At 35.4% G+C, this 17,574-nt stretch overlaps 1 protein-coding gene across 4 annotated transcripts in view; it reads left to right on the forward strand.

Moving 5' to 3' along the window:
* Diaph2 (diaphanous related formin 2) overlaps positions 1-17,574 on the forward strand; it is a 747,093-nt gene that overhangs the window by 585,277 nt on the left and 144,242 nt on the right. The window lies entirely within an intron of this gene.

The following is a 17,574-nucleotide window of genomic DNA, read 5'->3' on the forward strand; positions in this document are numbered from 1 at the left end:
GCAAGAGCAGACTTGAAACCAATTTGATAAACTTGGAAACTTTCTCATCACATTTCCCAGCCCTCTCTGATACATAGACAGAGCTTAACTAATCATTATTATTGTTTACAATTCCTATTTCTATTATAGAAAATTATTGAATTATTCAATATTTCTTAAAAGTTCAATGATTTTTATATTTCAGCTGCACTTTGGTTTTTGATATATTCACAGCATGCTCAGAGTCTTTCTTACTGGTCCACTAGCTCTAATATTTATTAGAATAATTTTATTTACCATATGTTTGTGTCATTGGAAATGTTAGGAGAAAAAAATTGAATTCTAAATGTGAAAGGTCTTCTTCTATCAAAAGGAAAAAATGCATTCTCTGACATTAATAAAAGTCATGCTGACTTTCTTTTACAAGAGACTCACCAAAATGACAGAGAGCATGAAAAATGTAATTAGGTGTTTGGTTGAACTGAGTTGGTTGGTTTGTTCTCCTATCTGATAAATTCAAGTGCACAAAAATAAAATTATAATTAATAAGAAAGTGCAAATGGGGCAGTTATATCAATATGCTAGGTAATATTAAAACAGTTGTCATTATTTTATGTGCTTATAGTAGAAAAACTAAATTTGACTTATTTTGCAAATGTTGCTGAATTTTCCTCTGAAAAACATTATAATAATTGGATTTATTTATTCAATTCTCACTGAAGTACTAGATGAATTAAGGTTTCAGAAAAATAAACAAGTATTCTCTATCTCTAAATATATTAACTAATCTATAAAGGTTTGACATTCATTAATGCTTGCTGAGGGAAAAAATGAGTTCTGGAGAATGTGTTTTTCTCAGTACTGCATTAACTTATTTCCACAAACCCTGTTTCAGCTTTGATTTCTAAATCTCTCCCCAGTGAAATCATACCTCAAAGATGTTTCATTAAAATGACAAGATAAGCTGCCTTGTATCCCTATGCTGGAGTGAGAAAAGGGTCTGAATCTGGGAGATCTTATAAAATTGTTCCTGAATTTTAGGGAAAGAAACAACAACAACAACAACAACAAGAACAACAAAATATTAACCTCTGTAAGAATGGGCAGCATTACCATCATCAAAATAATAGCCCAAAGAGAAAACTGATGCCTTGGCGTCCTGTGTGATCTTGTCATGGTGGTTGCATTAGTAACTCATGTAGACATAGAATATGGAGTTTAGTGTTGTGGATTGTAAGAACTGTTAGAAATCCATGTTTTTTCAAGTGATGTATTTTGGAATTGCTTTCTACATTGGGCTGTCTCTCACTTGTATTTGCCTACCTCTCTGCTGTTCAGAAATGTTTTCTTAGAGGGTTAATAATAGTTTAAGCGACCTAATTGTGCTTCTAAGTCTTATTTCAAACCATATGAAATTATTGCAGTTTGATCACTTTTGACCTATAAAAATGCCAGCTTCATATAGTTCAAGCTAGTAAAAATCCTAATTCTCCAGTAGAAAAGGAACATCCTACTATTCCATAATCATTTTTGGTTATAGGTGAAGCTCAACATCTGCTCTACCCTAGTTGATCATTTATAGGCTATTTGAAATTTAAAAGAATTCCACTGCAGATTTTTGCCATTTAAAAGGAACTTTTAAGTAAGAAGACTCTCTTCCTGTTATAGAAAGGCCACCCTGGGAAACAGATTTTCAAAGAGCTACCTAAAAGTATATTGGTTTCCCATGAATATATTTCTTTTGTTTGCATAGTATTTCTTCAAAGATATATTCAATATAGTTTGTTAATTTAGCATTGTTTTTCTCTTTTTTCCAAATGAATATGCTACTATCACTCTAATTAGATCAAGCAATACCTTGAGCACCAGTATCCAAATTATACTTTATGAGTGAGTGAATAATTAATCCATCCAGCACATATTAATTATTCTAGGATTGACTCTGATGTAGAAGTTACATCATTTTCATTGCCCTCACAATTCAGGATAAACTTTAAAATATCACCAAATTTCAACAATTAACAGACCCTCTAAGCATGTTCTCCCTTCTTTGTTGAAGGCACTGCTAATATGAATGCCTACTTGCTAAAACAGTGATACTTTTAAAGCCTCATGGGTTGAATAGTTTCTTTAAAGAAATCATAATACTTCATCTTTCTTCTTTTCCCTAACATAGAAGCCATAGTCCTATAAAAGATCCAGAATCCCACATGTCATAGGAGCACTAGTAGTGTATTTCTTTGAAAGGATAGGGATAAATTTCCCCTGTACTAAAAATCACTAGCTGCCATGAGAGCTCTGAGTGAAAAATGGTCCTTATCATTTCTTTGTGGACTGCAATTTCCCTCTGTTGATATAGGCTATAAATAGGACACAAAGCGTCCTGAATGAGATCAGATAGTATGCAAAGATTTTAGTGACGAGTGTAGATGAACAAATCATAAAAGGAACACTATTGCCTTGGCCTAAATCTTTGTCAAGAGCTTTTGGACTCCTCCTCACTCCTATCCTTTTGGCAAGTGCCAGTTTTTAAACCTTATTATTTGAAGAAGAAAAATAATTCTAAATAGTAAAAGTTATTACCTTTGAGTGGGCAAGCCAGATAAAGTCTTTGACACCTTATTTAATAAAATCACTAGTTTTCTCCTTTAGATAGATTTATCAGCATATGAACCATACTAAAACAACTGTCTTACTAGATCTTTGACTCCTCAAGTACTTGATCTATGCCTAAAGTATAATCTGAAAGTTGGCTACTATTAATTGTTAATGTGCAGTATTTTTCTCTCTTATGACATACTACATATAAAATAAGCTGAGATTTAAAAAAAAAAAAAGAATTTAGTTTTACTCAGCTTAACCAGTGAAGCTTTTTATTAAATGCAAATTCTCTTTCAACTTGACTTGAATCAAGGGAGCAAACATATATAACCTTAGAAGGATCACTTATGGTTAGTCCTGTGTTTGGTCTGGTATTGTCCATTGAGTAAGTACCCAGTGGTTTTGCACTGGTAGCTTGGAAGAGTCAATGAGCAACTTCATAAAGAGCATGCTGTAGAAATGATGACAGAAGCAGTGTTTCCTCATTGCAGCTCTTTGCTGCCCTCACTGGAGCCAACTCTTAGGAATCGTAAATCTTTTCTAGTTAGTCCCAAGCCAAAAAAACAAAAAACAAAAAAAAAAACAAAAAAAAAAACAAAGAAAAAAAAATTGGTCTCATTTGTATCAAGCATGGTGGCATATGTCTGTAACCCAGGCACTTAGGAGGTGATGTAGGATAATCAGGAGGAGTTCAAGGCCAGTCTGAGTTTAAAGCATGCCTAAATAAATAAATAATGCTTTTTTTCAAGACTGTAGCTGACTACAGGCCTATCCATTTTAATGCAGTATAGAAATATTTATGGAGCCAGGTGTAATTGTGCACACCTTTAATCCCAGCACTCAGGAGGCAGAGACAGCCAGATTTCTGTGAGTTCTAGGCCCAATGTGGTCTACAAAACAGATTCCAGGACAGCCAGGACTGTTACACAGAGAAACCCTGTCTCAAAAAACAAACAAACAAACAAACAAACAAACAAAAAAAACCCCACAAAGTTTAAATATTTATGGTATTGGTACAACAGTAATTGCATAAAATCATAGTTGTTTCATAGCATAATATGCTATAGAAACCATGGGAGCTCTTGAATTAAAATCAAAGTGATACAAAAGTCAAATAGACATCTCACCCTAAGACATTTGTGATGTTATGTTCTAAGGAATGATAATCTTTAAATGCAAGTATTTTCTCTGGTTTCACGAGGTTATAGTTGGGTATTTAAACATTAATATTACCTATGACTTTGTTTGAAAAGATGAACGAACTGTTCAGAAATTAAGATGATTTTACCTCTGAGGTATTGGTGCCTAGTTTTGTAATTACATACCATTTTCTTTTAACCAAATAACTCATATAACTCAAAGGCACCCCTAGTCGTTGCTCACTAATTTGTAATTATATATTTTCTCTAAGGAACCATCCTATGTTTTATTGCCCTGTCTGTATTCATGGACACTGAAAGATTTAATTTTAGAAAACTCGAAGTCAGAAAGCTACTTTTCTTCACCAAGTGAAAATTTTAAAGTACTGAAGAGGTTAATCAGTGTTGCCTCGATTATTATTTAAAACACCAAAAGGTCTAATATACACTCATCACATTACTTTTAATATATTCTCTTTTAAAATTCAGCAATTAGATAAAAATAAATAGTAATAGTGGTATTTAAAATTTACTCTGAGTTCTGCCTTAAGGAGGTTGTTTATCCTAAAATGAATTATTTCTTATTGAAAGCTAAATTCCCTTTTATTCTTGTGAGGTATATAATTAATGTCTCTCTGAATTTTAATTATTTAATAAAGTGTACTATGATTAATATATTTATTTAAATTGTCAATTAACTTTATAAATGTTTCTGAAATATACTCATGCAATTTGACCCTTTAATAGGTCTGGTAAGCTGAAACATATTCACATACTAATCTTTTTAAATGTTTATACATTTAAACTTCTAAGTATAAAATATCTGGTCTAATCTTTCATTTCTTAAATGAAATGCATAAGAGAACATTCAAAGAAATGACCACTCAAGATAAATACTAAATAATAAACAAAAATAGTCTAGCAGAAGTCAAGGGAAAATCAAAAATAATTTCATTTTCTATTGTGTCTTAGACCACATCTGATAAGCATTGAATCTTAGAAAAGGCTTACACTTCAGTCATGAAAAAGACTAGAAAGGAATTCAGCCAATTGGGTTTTGGTTTTGTTGTTGCAGTTGTTTTCAAATAGTAATAATTCTGGTTAAGAAATGGCTGATTCTGTTGGTAAGGCTATGCTGATTTGAGATGTTCTGCATGTAAAGTTGTGGTATAAATTTCTCACTGATTTTGAAGATGGATAAAAAAATGTAAAAGAACAGCTTCAATTTCCAAGCCTAGGGACTAATGAGAGATGAAACAATTGGGACAAGCAGTAATTAGGAAGTATGGTAAATAATTCTTTATGATTAAATAAGCTTTGGACATGCTAGATCCTAGATAATATGAAATTTTGTAAATGGGAGTATTGGGGAATAACTGGAAATTTGGGCCTTCAGTGGGAATGTGAATGTAAGTACCTCTACCATCCAAGGACCATGAAAGCCTTGACAATGACAGAAGCTCCCAGAGTTTGAGGGGAAAAAAGCCAGAGACTATCCAGAGACATTTTTGTCTACTTTCTATATAATTATCTTTCAGCATCTTGTTTATATTTCATCAGAAGATGTCAATGAATTTGCTAATAGGACATATCCATTGCAGGGAAATGAGAAAAAGCCAGTTGTGCTTTAGACTCCTAGTGTCTCTCTCCTGCAGCAGTCTTTCAGGACTTGAAGGAAGGAAGGAAGAGAGGGAGGGAGGGAGGTGGAGAGGGAGGAAGGAAGGAAGGAAGAAGGAGCAGGCAAATTCTTCCTTTTCCATCTGTCTCCATAGATGTATATTACAATAGTAAATATGAGTCTATCTTCAGCTCTTTTACTGAGGCAAGAGGCCCAGTCAGCCCTTTACGATTTGCTATGCATGCTATGTGTTCCTCTGGTACTTTCAAATGGGACAAGAGACTGATTGTTTTGTAATCTGAAGACAGCCATCCATAGTATGCCTCAAGTGATAGCTTAAAGTGAACATCATCCTTTTCACCCCTCTTTCAATCTGTTTGTCTTTTTTTTTTTTTTTAGGTGACATGGGTGGCTATTAGACTCAAAGACACAAAAATGAAGTGTTAGTTTGCAAGTCTCAGGAGAGAAAATACAAGTAAATGTTACCAGTGTTGCACATGTTTAGGGTATATGGGTAGATAAGAATGGACATCAAAGATACTGAAGGGCTGGAGATGAAGCTCAAGGGTTATTAGAAATATGAAAGGCCTCATTTTTAATGCCTACCACTGCAAAAAGAGAGAAAAATACTATTTGTCCAGCTTGATATGATGGTACCTGCCTGTAATTCTAGCACTCAGGAAGCCTGGAATGCGATATAGCCCCTGTTTACTACAGCAGGAATAACAACAAAACATTGATGTGCTAACAGTAGTGAATCAATAAGACTATTGTACTTGGAGGGATAGAGTCTTGGTTGCATCTTGACCATGAAGCTGCTCCTGACTGTTTCCTGTTCTTCCTTTCTCCTGCATAGATCCAGACACGGACTGAACCATTTGCCACAAAATAAAATAAAATAAAAAGTTAAAGCAGTAATGACTTAAATGTCCTCTTTCTCTGCTTTTAACTCACTGTAGGATCTCAATTCTTAGGGAGTAACAAGAGGGGAGTGAGAGTAGTGGCTCTTTCAGTACCCCACATCCAAAAACTAAGCAGTAGTGACTAAATGATACTCTTTGGGTACATATAAGTTCAATACTGAAACTACAAACAGAAATCTCTGGGAGGAAAGGTTTCGTGTTCTATGTCTAAGAGCAGTGGTGTTAAAAACCACCTAAACAAACAAACAACCAAAAAGCAGTTTTGTGTTTACACTCATTCTTAGGTGAGAGTTCTTAATTAATCATGTGGCTATGCATGAGTTTTGTTTTGTTTGATTTTTCCCCAAACTGATTTTGTGTTTAAAAGAGAAAAATCTGTATTATCTTGGATAAAAGTGTCTCTGATATTAGAGCTGGAAAGATGGCAGTTAAGCTTGTATACTGTTCTTGCAGAGGACCTTAGTTTAGTTTCCAGCAACCATGTCAGATTTCTTCACAATCAGGTGTTCTGATGCCTCTAGCCTCCATCTTTTTTATGCACTCACATGTGCAAACCTACATACAGAAACATATACATATACATGCTCTTTCATTTAAAAAAAAAAAGATAATAACTCCAGAGTTTCTGGCAAAGGTTTGCTGACCCAGTCAACCAGATACACATCTAGAGTGTGCCAGTGTGGCTAAATAACAAAGAAAGCTATCTGAGGTGCCAATGTGGCACTCATTTGGTAAGAAAAATACAGGTAGTGACCTGGCTAGTGGTGGTGCATGCCTTTAATCCCAGCACTCAGGAGGCAAAGGCAGCCAGAGCTCTGTGAGTTTGAAGCCAGCCTAGCCTGTGTAGCATGAATCTTAACAGGTCTTATTAATAGAATCAAACCCAGAGCCAGGTATTGGGTTAAAGCTGGAAGATCAGAGAAGCAGAACAAGCCACAGCTACCTCACCTCCACAGTTCCTCAGCTGATACTGTTTCCTCAGACTGGAAGCTTCTGTGTCCTCATCTCAGTTAAACTGTGCTGCTCAAAGCCTAAAAGCTTAACCAGGCTCTAGTTCCTCATCCTCATGCCTTAAATACCTTTCTGCCTCCTGCCATTACTTCCTGGGATTAAAGGCATGAGTCACCATGCTTGGCTGTTTCCAGTGTGGCCTTGAACTCACAGAGATTCAGGCGGATCACTACCTCTGGAATGCTAGGATTAAAGGTGTGTGCTACCACTGCCTAACCTCTATGTTTAATATTGTGGCTGTTCTGTTCTCTGACCCCAGATAAGTTTATTAGAGTGTACAATATTTGGGGGAACACAATACCACCACAAGCCTGGCCTACAGAGCAAGTTCCAGGACAGCCAGGGCTGCTCAGAGAAACCCTGTCTTGAGAAACCAAAAAAAGAAAAAGAAAAAGTAGTAAATATAATAAAAAGAATTTTTTTTTGGTTTTTTGAGATAGGGTTTCTCTGTGCAGGTTTGGAGCCTTTCCTGGAACTCACTCTGTAGCCCAAGCTGGCCTCGAACTCACACACATCCGCCTGGCTCTGCCTCCCGAGTGTTGGGATTAAAGGCGTGTGCCACCACCACCCAACAAAGAAAACTTTATAAAATATTCAATATGTTAGTGAATTTGAAGTAGGTAGTTGTGATAAGAATGTATCAGTGTGCACTCTCCAGCTAAAGTGGTCAGAAAAATACAGAAGCCAGGGAAATGGCTCAGAGGGTTAAAAAAAAAAAAAGCTGTACAAGCAAAGTTTCATCCCCAGAACCAATTTAAAGAGCCAGATTTAGTGGCATGCATCTGTAATCCCAGCACTCTAGAGCAAGGGGGTGGGGAACCTAGCTATAGTACATATTATAGCAACAGAACTAAGAGACACTGCCTCAACACAGCGGAATGTGAGAACCTACTCTGGATAGTTGTCCTCTGACCTCTGCACATGTGCTGAGGCATAAGTATGACAACCCTCCTCCCTCTGCCACGCATAAATTTTTTAAGATTAATTCATGTAAAAAAAATACCATATGCACATGAACTTCCTGCACTTAAAAGACAAATATCAGTTAAGTTGCTATGCAAAAATGTAGAGTGACAAGAATATATGCTAATAAAAACAGTGAAGTTATTAATTGCCTTTCTGCAGTTGCACAGGAAGTTGGTGGGAAAGGTGATTCATTATAGAATCTGATAAGAGAAGAACACTACAATTTGAAAGTTAGAGTGACAGCTGATGAATTGTCCACTTATTTCTTGCATACCAACCATCAGCAATTAAGAGTTGTAGTTCCCTCATTTACAACATTTTTATACTTGGTGGTGGACTACCTTTACTGCTGTGTGTAAGACATTTATTACAACTGCCTAGGTACACTCTCACAATGGCATTTCCACTGTACAGTTAGCTTGTGCTTGTGCTAGTCACCAAGTAACATGCAAATGCAAATGTGTATTTGGCCTCGGGTTTGTATTCTGGATACCCAAATTAACCCTCTGTTCATCTCCTTTGTCTCATTATTAGTCTTGTGTTCAGTTTTCTTATGAAAATGACTAGGTTTATTATACACTATTGTATTTGGTAGGTAAGAAGTTATAAATGTCAATTTTAAAGAAATTGAGTGTACCCAGCATCAATGAGAGAGGTTCTCTAATAGAAAAGGAAAACTTGGAAGGATTCTTAAATGTAAAGTCTCCATAAAAGACTTTGTGTCCTTGAGTCCAACAGCCGCCACCTATGTCACCTAAAGAAAGGACAAACTGGGGAATGGAGAGGCTGTTAACTCAAACTGTCACTTACATGCATTCTACCTTATGGGTAGATGGCTGTCTTCAGATTACAAAACAATCCATCTCTTTCCCTATTTGCAACTAGCAGAGGAACACAAAGTATGCGTAGCAAAGCAGATGGCCTCTTGCCTCAGCAATGAACTGAAGGCAGGCAGACACTTCTGGTATATATATATAATTTAATTTTGTGGTGTGTATCAGTGAATAAAGATGGGCAAAGGATTTGCCTATATATATATAATTAATTAATTAAGCAATGCTACTTCATAGCTGTCTCATTCTTGACTCTGCACTGAAATGGGAAGCATCTCAGTCACAAGTAGCTTTATAGTGAATGCCAATGTTCTCCATTGCCTTCCCCTATGGTGAAGGCTGTTTTATTTGACTGGCCCTCGCCAAGGTCCTTCAACGCCTCAGAAGCAAATTCGAAGATCCATATAGTGTTTACATTGACAACATGTGCTCTAGAGCAAGGCTGGACAATCTTCCTCTATAAAGAGCTGACTGGTAAATATTTTAGGTTTCACAGGCCACAAAGTCCATGTCACAACTAAATTCTGTTCTTATAGCACAAAAGCTGCCATAAATGATGCATAATGAATGAGAGTAGAGTGTTTCTCTAAGACTTGGGGATGGAAATTTGAATTTTTGACATGGTCATGTAGCATAGGATATTCTTCAGTACTTTTTAAAAGGCCATTCGAGATATGAGATCTATCCCTTGCTTGTGGATCCTAACAAACTTGTGACAAATCTCTACTCAAGGTATCTCTGCGTTGTTCTTTTGGTTCTTTCTGACAGTTTCCAGTTCTGTGAACCAGAGCAAGTTAATTTATCCATGCTTACATCAGTTTCTTTGCCTGGAAAATTAGACACGTTTTGATATAAACTGAATTTATATCACCCAAAATATACTAGGCCTCCAATAAATGCTAAATGTTATCAATACTCCAACCTCCAAAAGTATCTTTGCTTTATCTTTACTGAAAGACTCACATTCCTTGCTTTTCCTTTTACTAGTGCTTCATGCCCTTAGTAAATGATTGATTCTGATAAAACACATGGAATATTTCAAAGTTCTCTTTGAAATATTAATTATTTAAAACATTGAATGTAAGATATTTTACCAGCGGCATCAACAATGGTTTTTCTAGTAAATATTAACATGCAGGTTTATTGGGTGTTTGTTTTTTATAGAGTGCATAATTTTCAATTCCCAATATTCTAGCATATAGGTAACTGAAAGAAAACATGAGTAAGCATAAACATTATTTTAACTACCATTTACTATTAAGCTCTCTTACCTCAGGGCAAGCTGCCAGAAATGTGCCTCTGGCCAAAACGTTCCTACATAGAAATCTACCATTAGAAATCAATTCATTTGTGTTAACAAGCTTCTCTTTAAGATGCAAATACATCAGGCACCATTTAATTCTCCAGCTCAATTTCCCTGATAAACTTGTACATAGCACACAACATGTAGGTAGTTGGGGCAAAATCAATTAACTGTTCATCATTCATCAGTTTGGAGCACAATATCCATTTATCTCATGACATCTATCCCCCTGCCACCACAAAATTATTATTATTATTATTATTATTATTATTATTATTATTATTATCATTTCGTGACTATAAGAACCTTAAACAGTAAGCTTAAATTGAAATTATTTAGAAAGAGTGCTATATGCTTTGAAGTTTGTGTGGACTCTGTAGTTTACCTCATTGTGGGAAACTTGTTGGTTAGCTGCTCTGACAATGAGATAAGGTGACAAAATGAGTAAACACTATGGAACATTTTCCAAAAATACCTTTAACTTTTAGGTACACATCTCTCCAAAAGGCCAGAACCTTGGAATCCAATATTTTTCTATTTTGTCTTATAGGTGTTAGTCACTGCTTAGTACAATTGCGCATGGCCCCAGCTTAGCTCAGGGTTACTAGTGATTTCTTCTAAACTCCTAGGCCCCTTCTCCCCTTTTACAACTTTTTCTTCTTTTGAACAGGAGGATCTGCCTTCATCATTTCTCTTAGAAAACTGTGCTTTCTATTTATACTTTCTTTTAATCTCTTTGGAATAATATCTTAATTTTTTTTACCACACTTTCTGGCTGTAAACAACTTCATAGACCATTATTTTAGTGACTATCTGTTGGTGTTCTCCAAATCACTGGTAACTCCTTTCTAGTTAAACCACAAACAAAACCTGCCATCAGATAGGGGCTTTGTAGGTTCTGTGGGCTATAATACACGTTGCTCAGGCCTCTGTTATGTCTGTGAGTGAGTGATTTGCATAATTGTTTGATTTTTCGTATTTCTGACTCACTTTTGGCACTACTGTTACACTTACCCAGAGATATTAGTGTTTGATGCATGGTATGCTATCTCTACCATATTTCAGGGACCTCTCACTTGGTCTTAATTCTGTCATGTTGTTCCATGTTCAATTGTTAAGAGCCATTTATCAGCCCAGGGCCTTCATTTTTTTGTAGATTCCTGAGAAGAGATTTTGTTTCCTTCTTTTTGATAAGTGAGCAGTCCCCTAATTCCATGTCATGTGCAAATCCATACATCTTGCACATGTTCTTAATCTAGACCTTGATAGATTATGTGAGAAAGATTGAATACAACAGTGATTTTTCTTACCTTCCACTTGTCATTGCCTTCTTACACTGTCAGCTTCCATTTACTACTGCTGATGACCTTGTTCACAAAACCAATTTGACTGTTCTTCTTAGGCCTTTACCGAAAGTGTCCAAATGGACGAGCTAACTTGGCCCAGGCTTAGATGTGGAACAGTGTTTGCCGCTGTGGATTAAATCCTATTCTTTTTTTCCAATTGATTTCTCTCCCAAGCTGGTCTATTTTGCATGCTGCTGTGAGGCTGATCTTGAAAGTCACCCTCATCACGCTCTTGTTCTCCTGAAGATCTAACCGTGGATTTTTAGAGTTGCTCGACACCCTTTGAATCTTATTACTTTGATAAACTTTTTAGATCTGTGCTCTGGTCATTCCTATCCCATTGTAAATGTAGGTCTTTCAACTTTCTCTCCTTATGCCTTAGCATGGGTGCCATACTTCCTTTTAAGTGACTATGCTGATTCAAAATGACTTCAACTCTTACTCACCGAGAACTGTATGGTTTGGAATTAGGAATATAATCCACTAGGGGAGTGCTTGCTCAATAAGCACAAGGTCCTGGTTTCAAACACCAACACCATAAAAAGTATATAAAAGGGGCTGGAAAGATGGCTCAGTAGTTAAAAGTATTGGCTGCTCTTTCAGAGGACCTGGGTTTGATCACCAGCTCCCATGTAATGATTTACAGCCATGTCAAACTGTCAGGAGATTCAACACCCTCTTCTGGCCTACATGAGCACCAGGCACACAAATGGTACACAGACACACTTACAGGCAAAACATCCATACATGTAAAATAAATACTAAAACAAAGGGGTTTTGATTTTGGTTTTTTGTTGTTGTTTTGGTTTGGTTTGGTTTTCGTTTTCGAGACAGAATTTCTCTGTGTAACCCAGTCTGCCCTGGAACTCACTTTGTAGACCAAGCTGACCTCGAACTGCCTCTGCCTTCCAAATGCTGGGATTAAAAAAGTGCATGTGCCACCACACTCTTAAAGTATATAATAAGGACAGTCAAAACTAATATCAGGTGACAATCAACACTAATATCGGAGGTTTGCCTGGGTGGTAGGGATAAGAAAGGGAGAGTGATTATGTTTTGGTATGGTGGTAGTTACATGGGTTTATCAATCTGTCACACAGTTCAAACTGTGTATCTAAGATCTGTGCATTTCAGTATTTGTGAGTTTTCACACTTGCATCATATATAGAAAGAGAGAATGGGCACACACGAATATGCACTGAGTTGTACTCTAGATTTGACTGTCTTTGAAGTGGTTGTTATTGTTGGTGGTTTGGTTCTATTTCTGTTTCATTCACCTGTAACTACAATACCTAAATTACTACAGAAATTTAATATTTTGGGAGGCTTAATTTAGGCCCTATTTTTTCATAGTGTCTTTCCCTGCTTTTCTAGTTTATAGAAAGCATAACTAATTTTTAAAAATTAATATATTCAAGTATCTCGCATAGCAGGGTCCTACCCTCAGTAAAAAACATTTGTTTCTATGAGGTCACTTGTTACTAGTTGATAGCAGCTTTCTTCAGTTTTAACAGAGATCTTTAATTGTAAAATTGAAAATTTGAGGAGAATATAATGAAGCCATTATGGTTAGGTTTTTAAGATTCTAGGAAATAACATCCTTAATCTGAACTGTTCCCAAAGTGGAAACTTTTGAAAAGATTTGGTTTTTGTATTAGGTATGCTCAACTGATAAAGTATATGCAAATATTATAAAATCCAACAGACTGTGAATTTCAAAACACCTGTTCCTAAGCATTTAAGATTAAAGACATTGAACTTGTATTATGTTTAGGCTAGTAATTCTCAAGCCTGGTGAATTGGGGTGCTGTCTTCAACAATGGAAGTGCCAAGATACCGGTCAGTTACTAGATTTATAAAGAATATTCTAATTAACAATGTTTAAGACAAGAACAAAAGCAAAGAATAATAATCATTTCAAAAATGGTGGAGCTAACAAATTAGAATGCTACAATTTAATGGATGGTTTGTTGGAAAGTACATAGCTGAGGTCAGACACATCCATAGTGTACATAGACTACACATGGTATGATAAGTAGTATGAGTTAATGTGTTCTCATGATCTTAATTCTTTTCCTTGCTCTCCAACTTCTATAGAGGGGTACAAAGGTGCTGCCAGATGGATGCTACACAAACAGTGTGTTTGCAGCACTCCAGAGGAGCCCTAAGCTTAGAAAATCCCTAATCTATTATAATGGACTCAAAACAAAACTACATAGCATTTGCCATGGAGGAACATATAATTTGTTTTTAAAGCAGACAAACCTACCATTTACCTTAGATGGAGGCTCTGTATCATGTAATACTATTGCTATAAAAATAGACATTAAAAATGTATAAAATTGTGAGAAGCCCATAGAGAATTCTCTCACATAAGTATGTGCTAGCCGTCAGGGAATGGTTTTGCACAAAAGTATAGCAGAGAATATTAATTTATCTAGTGTTTATTTTAACCTGTAGCATCGCCAAACATTCTGGGGCAAATAAGTAAATACCACATAGGTTAACTTTAGCACTGAAAACTGAAACGAAGGTATCACCTCCGCCTTTCAGTTCATCAGATGATAAGCTGCTCAGAGTCCTGGGACTTTATGATGCCCAAATAGCTTCTTAGTGTTCTCTGTAACTAATTGTGTGATGAAAGATTATAAATTGAACTCTGAATTGTTACTTTTCAGCTTTGTCCACATATAATCATTTTAATCGCTAAAAAGCATTACAAGATTATCTCTTGATATTCATTTACTCAGTAAAAGAGGTACTGTAAGTTGTACAAAAGCACTTTTTGTGTTTAATATTTTTCATTTACAATAAAAAGGAACACATTTTTCCCTTGGTTAACTCCATATACAATAAAAAGTTACTCACTACTAATTATCTATAAATAAGTATCCATGATTATATGAACTGGGAAATTCTAAGTGAACTGTCAACTTCACACAGTTAAAATCACAGACCAATTCACTGAAAATTCATTCAAAATGAATGGTAATATATTTCAAGTGACCATATTAGTTTCTATTTTGTTCCAGGAAACAATGTAAATTGGTCCTGTGATTATATTTGTAAAGCTTAGATCTGTTAAGGTTAGATGTTCTATGAAACTTTTAAAGTTTCAAATAAATGAAATTGTATTGGACTGAGAAATGTCATTTCTTCCTTTTGATAAGTGCAAGATATTTGTAAAGAACTGTTCTTGCTGTTTCTGTTGATGGTTTAGAAGTATGTTGAGAATATATATATATATATATATATATATATATATATATATATATATATATATATATATATTCTCTACAGAAGCAGTATCACCCCCAGGAGGTGAGTGTCTGGTAGTTAGAAAAAAAGAATCTGATAGTACAATGGTTTGTGGCATAGATAAACATTACATAACATAAATAGCTAAGCAATAGTTCCATGACTTTACTTTTTAAGAGAGATGAATATTGAGGAAGGAAATGATAATGAGAAACAAATGAGAAACATGCTATAACATATTTTCAATAAACGTTGTCAGGTGGCATACAACTAAATTAAGCAACCAGATTTATTGTTGCCATCTTTGTGTTTATATTCCACATTTTTAGTCTAATCAAAATATACCATTAAAGAATTTTAATGAAACAATATTCATAAGTAAATTTTCATGTTTTCATTTAATTTATGGAAACCATAAATAGATGCCATTTTGTATTCTGTTCTGATCACTTGCGGTATTTATAATTACCATTTTCACAAGACCACAGGAAATTCACTTGCATTGTTACTCTCTCATTTGTTCTTTAGATGTGAAAATTTCTTCTCCATCTTCATACTTCTCCTTTTGCTGACTTCTAATTAAATGTTGCAGTTCAGAGTCTGAGGAGAACATTTGGTGGGCAGAAGTGCTTTCTGTGAAAGTGAAAGCAAGTAGATCTGAGTTTCACTCCCCAGAACTCATATCAATCCACCCACAGTAAATTGTCTAAAATCCCAGCACTCCAATGCTGATGTGGGAAGCAGAGATGATAGGCAAATCCCTCAGAGCTCTAGTGACAGAAAGCCTCGAGTTAAAGGGGTTCAAGGGACAAGAAATGGAATTTGTCTCCAATAAGGTGGAAAGTGACTGACACTTGAGGTTCTGCTCTGGCTTGCATATGTGTGCTGTGGCATGCACACACTCACCCTTCCACATGCACACAATTGAGGACATAACTGGAGCACTTCACATAAGTCATCAGATTTTCTTAAACCTCTTTATTTCTGAACATCCAGACTCCTTTTCTGCTTAACCTTCTCTACCTGAGTCAAGGCTTAGTGATTCTATTGATAATTTCAAAATGCATATCCTCGCCATTGCTTCTCCTCTTGTTTTTTGTTACTTACACAAATAGGTTGTGTTCTTACACATTTTTCTGCTTCCTGTTTTGCCACAATGGTATTTGTCAAGCCCTCTAAAACTCAAGTTTGATCATGTAACATGGTTTCCCATTGCTTTTAATTGTACTGCCCAATATGGTGGCTATTAAAACCTGAATTCCAGCTAATTAGAATTAAAGTGTACAAAAGGAAATATGCACTAGATTTCTAAGACTTAGCCTGATTAAAAAAGTATGTTGAGTATCTCATTATTTTTAAATATATTTTCTTTATTATGAATGGTTTGGGTTCATATTTAGGTCCCATTACATAACATATGGGTGATGTCTTGGGTTTTTTATTCCTATCTGAAAAGGTATAAGAAACTTAAAACATCTAACAAAATTTAAATATCCTAGCCATATTCCATCTATACCAAGCAATTTAACTACTTTATTCCTCTTTTCTTTCTTTTGGAAATATTGAGTGATGAACCAAATCTGTCATTTATCTTAATGTTTCTAAAGCACAGCCTTCTTTCTTTAATCACTGGGAATATTCCCTCCAGGACATTTTCACCAGATAGTCATTCTGAGAACTTATGTCTTTCCTTTCCATTTTCACTCAATATCCTATCCTAGGTAATTTATTTTAAAAGGATAAATAATCATAACATTGAAGAAATTTTAAGTCAAATGAAGAGCATAGTGATTTTATCTTGTTCTTATCCTATAAGAGAAAATTTTCCTATAATGTGTTAATACTGCCTATTTAAGACAAAGTAGGAGTTAAGTTTAACCTTAGACTGGGATGGGAGATAATATGTTCTCTCTTGCTCTCCATTCTTCTCCTTTCCTTCCTACTTTCAAATGTCCTGTTCTCCAGACCCATACAATTAGCTCAAAGGGCCTGCCTAGTGAGGGTTCTTTTCAGCATTTAGGCAATTTGACATGAAAAAGCTCAGGTCCCTGTAACATTCCTGTCAAGTGACACTTTATTATAAATACTGTTACAAATATCAGGAGTGTGCTTGATGGCCAGAGTTGTCAAAGTTAAGACTAAAGTATAATATCTTAACTGTTTCTATTAGGGAATTCCATGAGCATCCTTTGAATACTCTCCATTCTTGTTTCTAATAGTTTTTTCCCATAAGAAAAGCATTTAGGCATGCACCAGCATTCTAAAAAGCAAATGAGACTTTCTGGCTGATGTCTCTCAATATAAAATGTGGCCTTTCCAATGATGTGGTCACCTTTTCTTTATAGAATGTCAGCATTTCAAAATGAGTAAAGGATATGGATTAGGTAGGAATTGAATGCAAATGTGTTTTGCAAATAGTGCCTTTTGAGATAATCGCAGATGATGGTTGAATGCTGAAGGTATTAATACAATCAGTATTTAACCTTGTGTACCTCCGCTTCATCAAATCACGCCCTGCACATTGATTGCATTAAGCCAGGTCAGTGGTTTCTTGCTTAGGAATATCTTAGAAGAATCTTAACAGGAAGGCTGCAGTA

The sequence above is a fragment of the Onychomys torridus genome, chromosome X, assembly GCF_903995425.1.
Source record: "Onychomys torridus chromosome X, mOncTor1.1, whole genome shotgun sequence".
NCBI lineage: Eukaryota > Metazoa > Chordata > Mammalia > Rodentia > Cricetidae > Onychomys > Onychomys torridus.